This window comes from Peromyscus californicus, unplaced genomic scaffold (assembly GCF_007827085.1).
Source record: "Peromyscus californicus insignis strain IS unplaced genomic scaffold, ASM782708v3 Scaffold_5__1_contigs__length_169319896, whole genome shotgun sequence".
In the NCBI taxonomy this organism is placed as follows: domain Eukaryota; kingdom Metazoa; phylum Chordata; class Mammalia; order Rodentia; family Cricetidae; genus Peromyscus; species Peromyscus californicus.
In genome coordinates this window covers 159,310,286-159,327,382 of record NW_026294573.1, presented here as the reverse complement: position 1 = coordinate 159,327,382, position 17,097 = coordinate 159,310,286, and the positions used below count along the sequence as shown (strand labels likewise).

Here is a 17,097-nt window from a genome sequence, read left to right as displayed (position 1 = left end):
TAACTTCTATTGCATAATTAAGATAGTCTTTATATGAAGCTAATACTAATATATATATATATATTATATATAATATATATATTTGAGTGGGTTGTCATCTTTAAAGTTGCTTGTCATACTTTAGTTTTAGTTATCAACTTGACACGGTTCTAGAGTCACCTATGAAGAGGGAACCTCAACTGAAGAATTGTTTAGCTCAGGCTGGCCTGTGGCCACCCTGTCAACAGAGTATTTGCTTAATCGTTAATTCATGTAGGAGGACCCAGGCCACTGATGGTGGTGTTGCCCCATGCCAGGTGGTCTTGTATAAGAAAGCAAGCCACGGAGAGCAAGTAAGTGTTCCTCTACAGTCTTGGCTTCAGTTCTTGCCTCAGGTTTCTGTCTTCAGCTCCTGCCCTGGTTCGCTCATGGTGGACTGTGTCGTGTCAGCTAAAACCAACCCTTTCCTGTCCTAGTTGTTTTGGTCACAGTGCTTATCACGACACTAGAAAACTAAATTAGAGCATCACTATTATTTGACTCCAATACACTTAATTATTACAATAGTAACTTCTCACCCAACAATTCATAAAGTACTTCAAATCTGCCTCAACATTCTGTCATGCTTAGCATTAAATCACACATCCAATGGTATTATTTACTAATATGTATAAAAGATTTGCATTTAGCATGTAAAATAGTTGGATTTGGATGTGATTCTTTTATTAATCATGCTTTGCTTCTGTTTTCCCACCAAGACATGTTTTGGTGTTTTGCTTGCTCTAATATTTTTTGTCTTTTCATTCTATGCAGTTAGAAGCTGTCTGTGAAAGCTCTTATTTTCTAGTCAGAATATTTGTTTCAAATATTTTACTGTTTAAATCTTCTACAGACTAGTCTTTTTTTTCAATTAAAAGCTCTGTTTTTAGCAATGTTATAAAAGAGAAAATTTAAATACATTAGAAAGTAAAAGTCATACTCTGAGTTTTTCTTCTAAAATATAAACACTTAAAATTTTAATATATTTTTACTAATTTTTTCTTCTGTGTTTTAATGTATATATTTTCATGTCTACTTAAAACAATTTGTTTTATTTTTGAGACCATAAAACAATTGCATCATTATTATCTTCTCTTTCTTCCCTCCAAACCCTCCCACATACCCCTACTCTATTTCATATTGATGATCTCCCTTTTATTCAACTGTTAGTATATACATGTATGTGAATATACATGAATGCAACCTACGCAGTCTACAAAATGATGTTTGTGTGGACATGCTTTCAGGACTGGCCACTTGGCAGTGGACAACCAGTTAGTGTGTTCTTCCCCACAGAGAGTGGGACAAGCAGCCTTCCCCAGTTTTTCACTCTCAGTCACCAAGTTTGTGTTATGATACTATAGTATATCTTGTTTGTTCTCTACTCATTACTCTGGAATGAAATGCCTACTCTTACAGGATGTGTTTATTAATGGCTATAACCATATAAATGCATATTTTAATAAACATTTAAAAATAATATACATTTTCCCAAATTGCTTTACCTTGCATTCAGTAAGAAAACTTGAAAATTAGTGAAATGTGTATGATTTCTAAGGGACAGTCACTCACTATTAGAAAATTAAAGAATGAGTACCACAAAAATACAGTCTTAGCTTTTAGGCATGTCCTTTCTTTTGACATTGTGAGACAATGTTGCCACTTTCAGAATTCACATTCCAGAAATGAGCAACTGAGTGTACACATGCACACAAACTCTCTCTCTCTCTCTCTCTCTCTCTCTCTCTCTCTCTCTCTCTCTCTCTCTCTCTCTCTCTCTCTCTCTCACACACACACACACACACACACACACACACACACACACACACACGCACAAATCACAAACTATCTCACAATGCTTAAGTGAGCTTATGGTTTTGTGTTCAGTTTCTTTTGCAGCTGTTCTCAGCCACACATGCAGGCTGAAGGCTGGACATGCCGACAGACTGCGTGAGGACAATGGATATGATCATGCGTGTAATAGAAACGTGCCTGAGAGAGCAACTGTTGCCTTTCTGCTTGCATGTAGCACAGAAAGCCTCCAGGTTGTTCTTTGGTTTGTAACTATGGCTGTGGTTCCCTTAGATTCAGATATTCTGTGTCTTGATAGTTTGAACAATAATCTCTACTCTTGAGCATAGTGGTAATGTGATTGAAAAATGATTTGGCCTTTGTTGTTTGGTAACATAGCGTATCATTTACTGCTGTGATTTATTAACCACCTGTGTATAGGTTTGCCATTTAATTCATCATATATTCTTATTTGAATAGATTTTTATGTCATTTATTCTCCAGCTGAGACTACCCTGGTAAAGTCATACAGATGTGTCTTTTTTTCCCCACAGCTGATAGCCAAGTTTTTTTTCTAGGACTAGTTGGTGCCTTTTTCTTTTCTTTTCTTTAATTTAAAAATAATGTTTATTTTATTATACATGGTTTATTGATGGAATTTTATTAGAAATCAATGACCCTCTCAAATTTTACAGGGAATTTATGGGGCTGAAATTGAATGTGGCACCCAAGAAGTCAAAGGATAGAACATAATTTCTGAGGAGAAATTACAGTCCGATCATATGAGTTAACATCACGGTGGATTGAGGTTATATAAGGTTTGGGTGTTGATTGGAGAGAGTCAGTCTGATGTGTATGTGTTCTACAAACCCATATTTATGTCAAATGTCAGCTTGCATAAACTTTGTGACAGTTCTTGCATACATGTCAACAGTGCTGTTGCCTGGACAAGAGAGTGATTTTTATAGCTTTCCCTTAGGGCAGTTACTAATGCATAAGGTAGTGCTCAAGAGAACGGTTTTCATATATTATCTTTTTGAAGAATAAGTGCATTCATTTTTTATTTTTATAGCATCTTTAAAACTACAAGCTTAACAATATAATTGAAAGTCATAAGGCAGCCACTAAGCTAATAACCCAAGGTAGTGATTCAAGGTGGAGGGGAGAATATGAGAGGGCAGAGTATGTACACAGACTCCTGTATCTTGTCTCTTGATGCTAAGCTGCATTCTTACCCACTTATGAAATAGGAAGATATATGCATCTATGGTGGTGAGGGTAGGCAGTGTGGAAATGATGTATAAAAGCTGTTGAAATATCTGTTTTAGGAAAACAGAAGGAGAACGGACTTTCTATTCTGTTCTGGGAAAGTACTTTATCTTTCATTGTTTGACTTCCAAGTTGTTTGATTTGGGTGTGAGCATATGCTTATACATGTCTGTGAGCATGTGTCTGTGTACCCAATATCTTCAGGAAAGGAAAACAGTTCCTTTGGTGTTTCCTGCCTCTATTCTCATTGTCTATGCCTCTTACAAACATACGTGGCTTTTCTAAAGTCTCAAATAGCGTCAGTCGCCACTGCCATCTGCTCTAAGAACCTGACTTCCAGAGTGCTTTTGTGGCTTATTCTCCCATCGATCTTCAGGAGGTTCCATCAACACTGTGTTCCCATTGTTGCTATGTGGAGTGGATAAAGCAAAGTAGGCGTGGCAGAGCATGGCTTCAGCGGTTACAGGCCACCCACCCTGCAGACACAGAAGGAAGGGAGAGTCCATTCAAAGGTGAAAGGATTGCTTTGAAGACAGTGGGAATCTGTCACCAGAAGGTCACTAGTGACTTAAAGTGATCAGTGAGGTCAAATTCTAGTTAAATTTCTGCTTTCCTGGAGCCTAGGGTATATGCAGGAGACCTTGCTTTCCTTGGATGTGTTGAAGAGAATGGAAGGTACAGCCTCTCTCATGGTGTCTCTTCACGTCTATCCATTGACCTCATACCTGTGTGCCATTCTTGCTTGAAGGGAAATTTCTGGATCCCAGATGAAGCTACATCAGCATTTTTTATTTATTTATTTATTTTTTTTGCATTGGAGAACATGGCTTTTCCTAAGTTCCCCAGGTGTTTCTGGTGCCCAGTAATCATGAGAGTCTCTCCCTAGAGAGTTAAAGTTGTGCCAGGTAAATAAAATATACACGTTGACAGTTTGGCAAGGATGTTACCATCACCCTGTGCACAGTAAAATAACGTCTGGGGGATGTTGTCAGTGGCAAGAATCGAGAAGAATTGTGTACATTTTGTTTTCTTTCCTCTTTCCATTTTCTTTCTCTTCACACTATGGCAGTAGTGAAGAATGTTAATGAGGCAATAGTTAATCCCACCCCAGGCATTCATTTTCGCTGATTATTTGAAACCGGAGCAGCACTTAACAGCGCTGACTCACCTGCCTAGGAGATTAAGTAATTAAAAGCTCAAGTCAGCCAGGTTTTTGCTTTCTGCTTTTCATGTTCTTTCTATTAGCTGGGTGAGGGGAAGGGGAAGGACAACAAAGAGGCCGTTCTGCCTCCCGGTGTCTTCCTACTGTCACTTTGTGTTGTTGAAATAACATACAATAACATAAAATAGGGCAACATTCCAGGTTAATTTGAGACGGATGGCACAGAAGGCACATGTAGCAGATAAATCACCATTTATCCAATAACATTTATCTAGAAAGGTTTGGGAAGGGCAATATTTTTGACGAATTATCTGGATGATTAAAAGAAAACAAAGTCCTAGATTTTATTAACTTGGTAGATTTAATATATATATATATATATATATATATATAAAATTAAATGTAATATATACATACACATCATCTCAAATCACGCCCCAGCCTCTTCACTGTACTCCAAACCGTTGCTGGCCTAATAAGGGAGATCAGAGACATCTGCAAAACTACCAATCAATGCAAAATGCACTCACTGTTGTTAGGAGAGGACCTACTTTTGCTCTTTTGTTCTTTTTCTGAGAGAATGTTAAAATGAAGCCGTGTTATCTTTCGCCCATTCTTGCACTTTGCCGAGGTGGTGATCAAGTGTGCCTTCCCGAGAGCCCTTGTTGTGCTTGGCTGCCCATTTACTTTTGAAGCTGTGGAGCTGTATATCAAAACCATCTTTAAAAGGTAGGCTCTCTTTCAAATGGCGATATCTTGTCTTTAAAAGTTTCCAGGCATTCTAGCATTGTAAGGATGCTGAAATACCTGCTCTGGGCAGCAGGGTTTTGACTAAATTTCACACATTATTAATCTCTCGGTGTTTGCTTCATACTCTGGGCAGTTTGGTTACACGTTGCCTCTTATAGTGTGGCGCGCCACTCGACTTTCTCCTCCGAAGGGCTGCAATAGCGTTGCGTGTGAAATGATCCTGCTTATCATTTGCTGTCAGCTTGTCAGATCTGGGAGGTGATTTGGGGGGGTCTTTGGTATGAGACACACGTTAAAATGTAGTGACAATGACCATTCATGAATTCAGATTCATGCATGGAAATGACAGCCTCTTTTTCTCTCTTTTGAAGCGAAGAGATGAGGGCTGTTAAAATTATTCCTTAAGATGCTATGTGCTCCTTAGTAGAACGTGAAATGCAGCTTTATTAAATATTCATCCAATCTGCAGGACTTTACGGAGTTTATCACCATTTCAATTTTGAGCTTTTATTATCTGCCTCCAGCACCACCACCCTGGACCACTCTCTTTCCTCCCTTTGATTTCAACAACAAAAGATGTAGATCCTTTTGAAAATTTATCTCACACTCATGTGTAGCCTTAGTAAACAATCTTATAATACTCATTCACGAACACTTGTCTCCTGGGATAAGGCAGCCGCGGTTTTCACTGCAGTTCTTTCTCTTTTCTTCTTAGAATTGAGAAGCTAGTTCTCATTTCCCAAGGCTCTTTCTTTAGCACATCCAACTTTCTGTGGCACTCCCCAGAACAGCTGTGGGTAGTGATGGGGATGTTTTAAGATAGTGTTCAGCACTCCGTCTATGCCGGCCAAGCAGCTTCAGAGGACACCAGACGCTGTAGGTGTGTATAGCACTGCTCTGTGGCAGATGGACTTTCAAATAGCATTCACCGAGAGCTTTCCACTTCATATCAAGAAACACGTGCTGTGTACCCTACTTAGTACGCTGACATTTCACAGTTGATATCCTCGTATATTTTCCCCTTCACTTGATGGGCAAGGATGGGAATTGAGGTGCCCTTTTCAAACAAAGCATGTTTTCTCTCCCTCCATCTCTCCTCTCTCTCTTCCCCTCCCTCTCTCTCCTTTTTCCTCCTCCTCCCACTTGTGAATGGTGACTATTCAATGAAATTCTGTTTGTTTTCTGACTGCAAGTGCCCATTAACTAGTGGTGGCTGCCCAGTACTGGGAAGATGCAGGGTACTTCTCAGTTTGCTTCATTTCCTGTTGGCTCTGGGATTGCTCTGTTCAAATACATATTTTGTTTAGACATTGTTATGAAAGTGACTTTGTACCATCTTCTGTTTCTTTACCTTTGGCAGCTTGATCACTTGTGTTATGAGATTTAAAGCTATCAGAAATTGGTGCTAAAACATCCCCAGTGGGCAGCTTGATGATACCAAATATGGTATTTCCAAAATCTCGGCAGTAAAAGGCATTATCTAGTTTACTGTATGATTGCAGTTTGTACTGACTTTTATCTTGTAATCTAGAACAATTAGATGGGGAAGCAATTTTCTCAAATGGAAGAAGTGATTTTTGCCAAAAAGATAGGGGGAATTGCTTTGAGGCTCTAACCTTCTTCTAAAAGGCAGTTTCAAATATCAAAAAACTTTGAGCAGAAATTGCTCTTGTCCTCAGCCCTGCAGTAACTTTGGTTATGGAAAATTTAATACAGTCCAGAAAGGCTGGAGATAAGCAAGAGTGTTGTTTCCTCTTGGGTAACTCCAAATTGTTTCCTTTAAACTTGTGATTTAGCAGGTAATCCTCCAGATGAACCCTCACAGTCTGCTTACACTGGGACAGTGGGATGTCTTGAAGCAGCAGGTGACCCGCCATCTGCTTCCCTCGACATTTCAGGCATGGCACGAGTGGAGATAGTGTTTATGTGGAGTTCCAAGATGAGCGTTGTTTAGAGTGAAAAGCAGCAGTGGAGGAGCAGAGAGGGCATTTGCGAGGAGTTTGGTTGGGCTCATTAGGGAGAGGCCGTTTTGAAGTCTTCATTTATGAAGCTCCGATTCCTGGTATCACCTCTCTTGGTTTCTGGACAAATTACTATCAGAGGTTCAAGATTAACTTGCAGAAGAGATAATTTTGACTTCCATTTACAGGGGATTATAAGGATGACAGGGGCAGGCTGGAAGTTGAAAACAGCCTCAGTTATTGTGGAAGCAAAGGGTGGATTTTGCTAGACGTGAATGAGAACAACAGACAGGTGATCACTCATGGCCGTGACATGATAGGTACATCAGCACATGCAGATGCCAAGGTAAGTGTGCTTGTGTATGCTCACATTTTGTTCTCCCAACCACACAGTGCAGAAACTCTCATTTCTCCTGTTAGGCAGGTGAGGAAGTTGGGCCTGATGAGCATGACTTTGATTTTAGTCTTCAGAAAATAACAGGGCCTAGAAGTACCTTAGTTTTGCAGAAAGAGACCCACATCAGGCTTCTGATTTCTAGAACTGTGAGATACTAAGTGTGTCTCAGTCACCTCAGGTCAGGTAACCTGTTACGACAATGTAAAATGAACGTAGTAACGGTCTTGTTCATAAAGCCGCCAATTAATAGAGCTAAGATTAAAACTCAGATTCGCCTCACTCAGGAGCTGAAGACCTTAATCTGTATGCAGTTTATTTCTTGTGAAATGGCCAAAAATTACTGTCTTCTGACTCTAGCTGAGAATGTAGGATGGAAGAAAGATTCCAGATTCCTATTTTCCCATGATGCTGAAACCCAAGGCCTGTGCATGCTGTGCAAGCCCTATGCTGTTGAACTGTGGGTTTACCCCCGGGAACCCTTTAAACACTCAATAATGTTCAGGCTTGGCTCTGAAAAATTCTGTAAGTATTTTAAAATAGGCACCATGTATGTATCTCTTGCAAATCCAAACCCACACCAAAACAATCAAACAAACCAAGAAAGTAAAAAACAAAACACCAAAACCCAAAGGAAAAATTTAAAGGAAGAAGTAAAAAGTAAATGTTCTAAAAGTTCTTTCAATTTGAATTAAAAATAATTCACTGGGCCTTGGAGAGACCGGTCTGTGTAGATCTCGGGACTGTCCTACTCGTGGCAAATCACTTCTTTCATTTGGTCCCACTCTTTTTAAATGGAACAAAGGGCACAGATGCTGCCATGTGGCTTTGACGCAATGAATCACAGGGGTGCTCTGTGTGTCTGGCTGTGTACCCCAGCCCCTGTTTCTTCTCCTGAGGTGTGAGGGTGCTTCACAATTGTCTCAAGGTGGCTATTAGTCTATCCACCCCTGGGTCTTTAGAGTTAGTTCTGGCTCATTTCTTCACTCTGGGCAAACATTCCTTCATGAGACTGCATGAGCTCAGATGTGGCTGGAGTAATCCTTTGCTCTCCCGGTCTGTGGGATGGAAACACAGGTTGTGGTGCCAGGAAGCTTATCTTTTTCTTTCTGCTAAGTCATTCCTAAATGAGGGTAGTTAGTGGGAACGATGCCCCTAAAACCTTCACCCCAATTGCTTCTCCTAATTATTACTGAATTGAACCAGCCCACTCCTCTCCATCAATTTCCTTTCTTCCCACATTTGCCCTTTATATAATTTTTAATTCGTACCCTGTTTCTGGTCTTATAATATAAAGTGGTGGGAAATTGGTTTTGGCATATGAGGTACTGCTTTACTCTCTTGTGGAACGTGTGTGCTTATCTTAAATATAACAATTTATACCTAATGTTTGGAGTAAAACCATGTGCTGAATTTTAAGCAAAGTGAGGGGGTGGAGGAAAGGATCAGAAAGTAAACAGCAAAACAACCTCCCAACAACCCATAACAAAGAAAATAGAGGCAATCAGTTCTTGTTTATACAGAAGCATTTCTGGTTCTGAAGGCATTAATTAGTTCTTAGCTGACCATGATAGACTGCTTTTTAATATCCCCTCTTACTTTATTATAATAATTTTAAACTATATGAAATGATTTTGTTACTAGAAACTTGAAGCTATTTAATACTTTGTCTTCATTTCTCTCCATGTCTCCATGTAAAATATTTATTGAATGCTTATTTTATGGCAAGTATGAGGGTAGGTCTTAGGTAGGTGGTGGCACTTCATAAATACGATGGTCATGATTGATGCTTTTCAGGGGGCATTGTCTTTTGAAGATATTAAAATAAAGCAATAGTCAAGCAAGTATTATAACCACAATTTTAGTAAGTGTGAGGAATTATATAAATGAATGAATGGGATAGAACTGTGAAGGCTCATTAAATAGTTAGAGAAGGTTTCTCTGGAAAATCCACATTTACATTGAGATTGTTGAAGTTGAGAGACAAGGAAAATGTGCTGGAAAAGTAGAGAACTAGGCAAAGAATAAGAGTTATGCTGATGTGCCAAGGAAGGCAAGGGTATGTTGTTACATCTACAGAATTCGGCAAATATCCTAGAGCTGGGGGAAGGGAAGCAAAGGGGAGACTTGGGACCATGTTGGGACTAGAAAACCAGATCAGACAGGGTTTCAGCAGACTTTGATTAGGAGTTTATATCTTGCTCTAGCCATCACAATAAACCATTAGACAGCAAAGGGTGAGAACAGCAAGAAGGAATGAAGATGATTGATGCCTCAAAGAAATCTGTTCTATAGAAGAACTATGGAGAGCAAGAGTTGAGGAATGTAATCCCAATGAACTAGGATGTTCCCAGCCAGCACAGGCCCACCTGTATACAGATAAGCACCTCTTGGGGAAGGAGACCATGCTAGATTCCCTTCTCTAAGAAAGGGCAGAAGGACTGCCTTACCCTGGCAGGTTCTTTTAGTCTAGATAGAAAGCTCTAAACTTTCTAGATAGAAAGTTCCTGCAAGGACTGGACATAGAGAACAAAGATTTCTGCAGTCTTGTTATCAAAACGAAATATATTCTTTCTGCATGGATATTTGTATTTATTCAAAATCTGAACTGTGAGCTGAAATAGCTTCTTCAAAAATCATAGTTCATATATGTGAGTCATTTTATATTTCTTCTGACTTTTAATGTGATTTATATGATTCAGTGTAAATAGCCAAGTTGGTCGGGTATAAAATTATCTCTGAAGTGGATCTAATGTCTATATAGGTCCTCACTTGGATAATGTGTTTACCTTTATATAATAATCTTTATTTTGCTCTGAAGACATTACAGGGAAATTTTAAAATGCCAAAAATTGAAGTGAATGCAACTTCTAATTTCATTTTGAATTAAAAATCCATCTGCAGTAAAAAAAAAAAAAACTTGACAATGATGTCAAGTTAAGGCTTTATGTCTGAAAAAATATCCCTTCAAGGAATTAAAAAGCCAATCATCTTGTAACAATAAACACTTGCCTAGATTGTTTATGCATGGCATTCTGCTTGTTAAAGAGGCTTGCATCAGTGTGTGGAGTACATGCTGTGTAGGTGAATTAAGAGTTCCTAACTACTTGTGTCGTCAACTGTGCGTTTTGGTAGGGGTTTTGTCTTGAATGCTAATGTGTTTTTTTAAAAGCATCACTGTGATGAATTTTTTTATTACACTAGATATAGTCTGTTTTTTTTTTTCAATCATGTCCACTTTGTCACTGTCAATGTGCTACCGTAACATTAAATATGACCAGAGGTAAATGTTAGTGAAGGCTATGTCTGCCACTGCTGTTTTACAGTAGCGTAATTTTGTTTTTATTTCCTTTGATTTTATGCTGATATGGGTTGCAGCAGTATTTGCCTGCAGCCTCTCTCAACTTTTCCTTTTAATTAAAAAGCCTAATTGGGAGTAATAAAAACTTCCAATTAAGCCTTTTAAATAAAAACCGAATGCTGAAAGTGGCTGTGGCTGCAGATAGAGGTTGGCACCGACACATTCGTTATGGAAGGTTCTATCACTGCGGCACTCTGTGATGCACAGGTCTAACCGGAGACTGGTGGCGTGTTAGGGACAGGGGACTTCAACAGATGCCCAGCAAACGCAACTCGCTGTAAGCTTGAGCAGTTAGGGTTTTTTTCTCTTTGGTGTAGGGGGACTGTCTTTTCAGAGGCTGGAGACTTCTAAAGAGACCATAGGCAAGAAAGAGTCCAGTGTTGGAACAGATGACAAACTATTTTAGTCTATGTGTTATTCTCATTTAGGTAGAAACCATATGCCTAATATGTGGCATGCATGCAAGCTTTAATACACTTTCTTTTCTTTCATTTATTTCACTGAAGTCATACGAAAGAAAGCCTGCCACAGAGCCTGTGATGACTCCATTTGAATCAGGGCAGGTTGCTGCACAGTTTGATCCTTGTATACTAATTGAATAATAAGAAACCAAAATAAACTTTTCATACTACTTGAAGTGTGTAAATAGGTGGTGTTTGGGGATTTGTCTGCAAATGTAATCTTTTAATGTCAACTTCAATTCCCATTAGCTTGCGGTTTCATTTGTATTTGGGAATGGGGTGAGGATACAGCGAGTGTGGCACTGGGGAGGTGGGACTTGTCACTTTGTTTTAAGGTTGGCTCTCAGCTGTCTTTATTTATTTAAAAGTTACAGGCAGAGCACTTTCTATTTCTGAATATCTCCGTTTAGCAAAATAGTTAAAAAATAACATTTTCATTATGGCCATTCACTCCTGACCTATCGTTTTCCACCTTCCCTGGGACCAGCGTTTCTTACTGAACCTATCCTGAGCCCCAGCGATCCTCCTGCAGGCTCCCATCCTCAGTGCTGGGGGTTACAAGTGCCTGTGGCCCCGCCCAGTGCTGGGTGCCCGTATTTGAACCCATGTTCTTATGGTTGAGCTGTTAACCTGATAAGCCTCCCCCTTGTTCAAATATTTTAACATACAGTTTTGCATTTAACAGAATGGTGGGTCTTTTCCTTACGTTGCTATCTGACATTTTTTCACATTTTGTTTTATTTGCCTATATACTCCTATCTTTCTTAATTTTATTCTATTAATCTTTCTTTTGTTTCAAACTCACTTCTACTTTTATTTCTCAAGCTAGTTATTTTTGTAACTTCCCTAAGTAAATGATGAGTTAGTTGTCTTTTTTTTTTTTAAGCAAAAGCAGGGCAATTTTGTTTTGTTCTGTTCTGTTTTCTTGCTTGCATCCTAGTGTATTCTGGCATTCAGTTAGTTTTCATCTTCTTTTGGGCTCTGGATTTTAGTGATATCGTTGATATTGGTTACTGTTCATAACTTTCACATAGCTTCTTTGTTTGTTTCTTCAGGGTTTGCAGTTTTTCTTGTCGGAGTCCATGTCAGACCAGGTTCCAGACTGCTTCTAGGGGAATCTCTTCCTTCCTTCCTTCCTTTCTCCCTCCCTCCATTCCCTCCATCATCCTCTTTTATTTTTTTCTTTTATTGAAAAATATTTTTCTCATACAATATATCCTTATTGTGGTTTCCCTTCCTCTATTCCCCCTGGTCTTTCTCCAGCTCCCCTCCCATCTGGAGTCAACCCTTTCTGTCTTTCATTAGAAAATAAACAGGGTTCTAAGAGATAACAACAAACGAATACAATACAGTAAGATGAAGAAAAAAGTAGCACACTGGAAGAGGACAGAACAAGCAAACAGAAGAAAGAGAGCCCAAGAGAAGGACGGAGGGTTAGGAATGAACAAGAGACACACGCGTTTGCACACTTAAGAAGCCATACTGTGTATGCAAAGGATCTGTAAAAAGAGAGGGAAAAAGAGACATATTAATAAAGCAATATAAAATAAAAATAAGATAAAATATAAAAAAAGCCCTGACAACATCATGAGACAAAAAATCCTCCAAAGGTGCTGTTGAGTTCGTTTTCTGTTGACCATCTGCTGCTGGTCATGCAGCCTATACTTAAAGGTAGTTTGTTTCCCCAGTGAAACTCCCTTGGAGAAAACTAAATTGGGATATCTTTTTAAAAACACAATGATTTCTAGGTTCCCTAATAAAACTTCTCCACTGACTCTACCTGATACAATGTGAAGTCAAAGTCTGCAGAAGACAAGTAGGTTGTCTGCATGTTGTCCCTGTCCCGGTCTATACTCTAGATGTATCATGTGTCTTTGGTGCCTCCGGTGAAGTGGTTCATCACGCACTCGGTAAAACTTGGTCTCTTTATTTGGCTGCTCTTAGGATGTCACTCTGTGTCTTTATCCACACCCTTCTTCCATGCACTGCTCCTGTGTGGAATGGCTTGCCCGTCTTTACGGGGCGTGTCCCTTCTTTTGAAGTTAGTAGGATACACCATACTACACAGGCACCATTCCCCACTGCGCTTGCTTCCCACAGGTGACAAGGTCACAAAACACAGCTTTTTGGTTATCATTCCCTATATTTAATCATCAAATGTGTAAAAGGTCGAGTCCACAGGCTTGCCTGAATAATTGAATGTCAGTGCAATATTCCACAATAGCACTTTCTTACAGCATGCACAAGACCTGCCCAGGTTCAAGCCAGCACTGAGAGAGGAAGAGGAAAGGAGCTACTTGTAACTGAATGTATTTTCTTCTGCAATAAGCCTCTGTGTTTCGCTTCACCTAGTATATGTTCATATATATCTTAATGTAAAACAATAGTTTATTATTTTCCTTTAAAATAAATAACATTTTACCTGGCCCTGATAGTTGACTGTAGTATATTACTTGTGATTATTAGTCTGAATCCCAAGAGGTGAATCCATGCCTTCAATTCAGCAGTGAGACAATTTATTTTTCTATTAACCCAGGCTCCCATAGCAGCACACATATAGATACTAACACGGGTTAGCTTTCAGTCACAGGAGAGAGCTGCCTAGAATTCTGCCACAAAGTGATACAGTGAAAAGAATTAAGCTAATGCTGATGGAGGTTTCTACATTCTTCTCACCTTGTTGAGACAGAAAATCACCTTCTCATGTGTGAACTGAAGGTTTACCTCAGCTCTGGCTCTTTTACTGTTTCCAGAAAGTTATTGTCAATGGACATTTCCCCAGGAATGCAATTCTTAATTTTAGCATTAATATCATCCGAACAATTAGTAATGTCTACAACTGACTTTCTTTGTCAAACTCCTACACTTCATTGTCACTGTGTCATGAGTTTTACATTAAACATATTCATAATTTTGCAAAGCTATAGTTAAGCATTCATCCTCAAATGAATGTCTGCTTGATACACTAACTTTATGAATTACTCTATTATCAAGGATATAAATGAAGCAAGTACCTTGTCACTTTTTTTGTTTCCTTCACAAAAAGAATAATGTATTTGAGCAATGAATTATAAGCCTCTCATCACTGACTTCTGAAGCCATAAGGAAAATCTCTGTAGTAGAACCATCCTTCATAGTCACCATTCATGAGATTATGTTTTATAGATGAGCAGTTGTAGTGTATTTAAAATGGTTCTTTTTTTTCTTGCCACATTTACCATCTCTAATGCTTTACCAAACACACTGAAATGACCTAGAAGCAAATCATTTGAGTTCATGATGCCTGGTTCTCAGGCTCTCAGCTCACTGCTGCAGTGTATATAGTTAATTGGATAGAAGCTAACTTTCCTGTGGTTGTACATGGCAAAGTTTGTCTCTATTCACATTTACCTATTCACTCATTGACTTTCCTAGCCAATAGAATCCTTTCTCATAAATGGATTCAGATATATTGATAACTTGTTCAACAATTGTAATCATTAATCACTTTAAAATGTGCACGTTTTAGTAGACATTGTTCCTAGACACAATTATCATGACCTATAGAACTACTCATTGTTCAACAGAGCTCTTCACCCACTTTCTCCTACTACATAGGCTTTTCATTAGAGAAGTTGACTTGGAAGGAAATTAAGCTATTTTAATGATTTACTCGATTCAATTTTTTATTAGATTATTCCAACTTACACTTTTTAATTCCTGGCTCTTCACTCATCTACTCAGTAGTCAGCATTTCATTGGTATTGGATTTTAAAGAGCTGCTATGAGGTAGTAGAGCTTTCTTGTGAAAGGAGGTAATAATTGCTTGGTAATAAAAATAATGCCCTAGAGAACACCTAAGGATATTTGAATGAGCTTAAATTTACTTACTGATAATTTGCAAATTGTAATTGGGCTAAAATTATTATCATGTTTGCTACTGTATTCTTCTGAAGGAGCCATGTTGGTGGAGTCAGGTAATGACTGAACTTCTTCATCATCTTAAACATCTCCACTTGCCACATAGGCTTTCAGCTTGACTATTTCTAGCATTGAATCTTTCTATTTGAAAATGATTTATAAAGTCACTAACCTTAGAAGGGAATGAAATATGACCCAGAAATAGCAGAATCAGTGTTTTACTACTTAATTATTGACAGGAGGGTGAAAGTAATATAAGATAAACTTAGATCTTATATCTTGAAAACACAAATTGGAGTTTACACAATTTCTCCAGGAAGTTAAATTGATTTATAAAAGTAAAATTGTATGTGTGAACTCAAACCTTAAAACAATACATGATGTATAATGTTAAGAACTTATTAAAGAAAGAAAAGAAAAAATGAGAGAAACATGTAATTTTGCATGTCTCCACAGACTTCTTGAGCCATTACACAGTTAAGATATCTCCACTTCTGGACCAATATGCTCTACAAGCCATGGCTCTTTCCTCTTTGAGTGCATCTCAATCATGCATATCTACTTTTGTGATAAGGGAAATAGTAATGTGGTTAATCCGTGGAGTCTATTTAATGATCAAAGGAATTTATTTGGAGGTAAACTCACAACCACAGGAGATTTATTATAGGGTCCAGGAAAGCTGAGCTATGTCCCACACTGAACAGCTTGATCCAAGATCTCATCATCCAAAATCACGAGGTAGCCAAGAGAGAGGGTGTGTATGCATCCCAGGTCTTAAGGGTCCCTGGTGGTCACGCCCCAGGGGCAGGTATCTCAAGGTCACAGGCAGGTGTAACAGCTACAGCTGCCTCACTAGGGGTGGTGCTTTAGGGCATGGCTCAAACAGCTGCTACCCACTACATCTCCCCCTTTTGTTTAAATAAGAAAGTTCTAACCTAATGTAAAACTATATACAATAGGAATGATTATCCAGGAGAAATGAAGGGTAATGACATAAATAGAACTGTCATCAACAAGAACATCAAATAAAAGACATATATTAAAATCCAGAGATGTCTAGAACATAAGCAAATGATGTGTTAGAGAGATTATTCCAAAAGCTGTCCTATCCTGAAGAATCAAAATTTAGTACTTAGTATGTTCTATCTAAGATACAAGAAGATTGTAACTGTAACTGTTAGTCTCCAACCCCATCAAAGAACTGAGAAGGAATATAATATCTGGGAAAACGGGAAATGCATGCAAACAACTTTTGGAAATCTTTTGAGAATAGACAGAGATAGCTGGCAGCCTGGACAGTCACCTAAAGTCTCAGGATCTTTGAGGCATGCAATTTGGCTATAGGCCTAGAATATCTGACAGACCATTTTCATCAGCAGGAATTCTGAAAGACCATCTTACCCTGTCTTGGCAGAGTTCTTGTGTCCCACTCATCCAGAAAGAAGAGCATTTGTACTGTCAGCAGTCGAGACAAGGGCAGTTCTTCGTGCAACAGGCCATTTTGTGTCAAGAAGACAAACTTCCAAAAGGAAATGTCTTAGAAGCCCAACATTCTCTCGGGATCAGATGGGTGCTTCCAGGAGCAATTGTGTCTCACTTCAACAGAATTCTAAGTTATTTAAATGCCATATTCTCTAGGTCTATGAAGTGTTTGAAGACTATCTATCCATCTGACATATGTTTCTATAAGTCTGGAGAACCTAGTTCTATAAGTCTGGAGAACCTAGCTAACATAACTATAGAGGTGACAAGCATAGGTGACTATAAATCTGTAAGTCTTATCTACCTAGATAACCTAAGGACTAAGGCTTCACATAAACAGAGTGAACAGTCTGTAAACAAATGTACAGTAAAAGGACAATGACCTCAAAATTGTGATAATACACAAACTATCTTAAACAGAGGTAGAAATGTATAGTGCAATATGCAATATGACAACAATCCTAAATATGTATCAATATATAAAATATCCTAAACAGAGGTAGAACATACATACAGTATGACAAATATAATTTTACATTTGTATCAAT

The 17,097-nt window shown here is 38.5% G+C and overlaps 1 long non-coding RNA gene across 2 annotated transcripts in view; it reads left to right on the top strand.

Moving 5' to 3' along the window:
* The first annotated feature begins 4,792 nt into the window (after positions 1-4,792).
* LOC128097616 (uncharacterized) overlaps positions 4,793-17,097 on the top strand; it is a 113,007-nt gene continuing 100,702 nt past the window's right edge. For both annotated transcript variants that reach the window (XR_008213917.1, XR_008213915.1), the window contains exon 1: positions 4,793-4,969. This is a non-coding gene — a long non-coding RNA (uncharacterized LOC128097616). The remainder of the gene's footprint in view (positions 4,970-17,097) is intronic.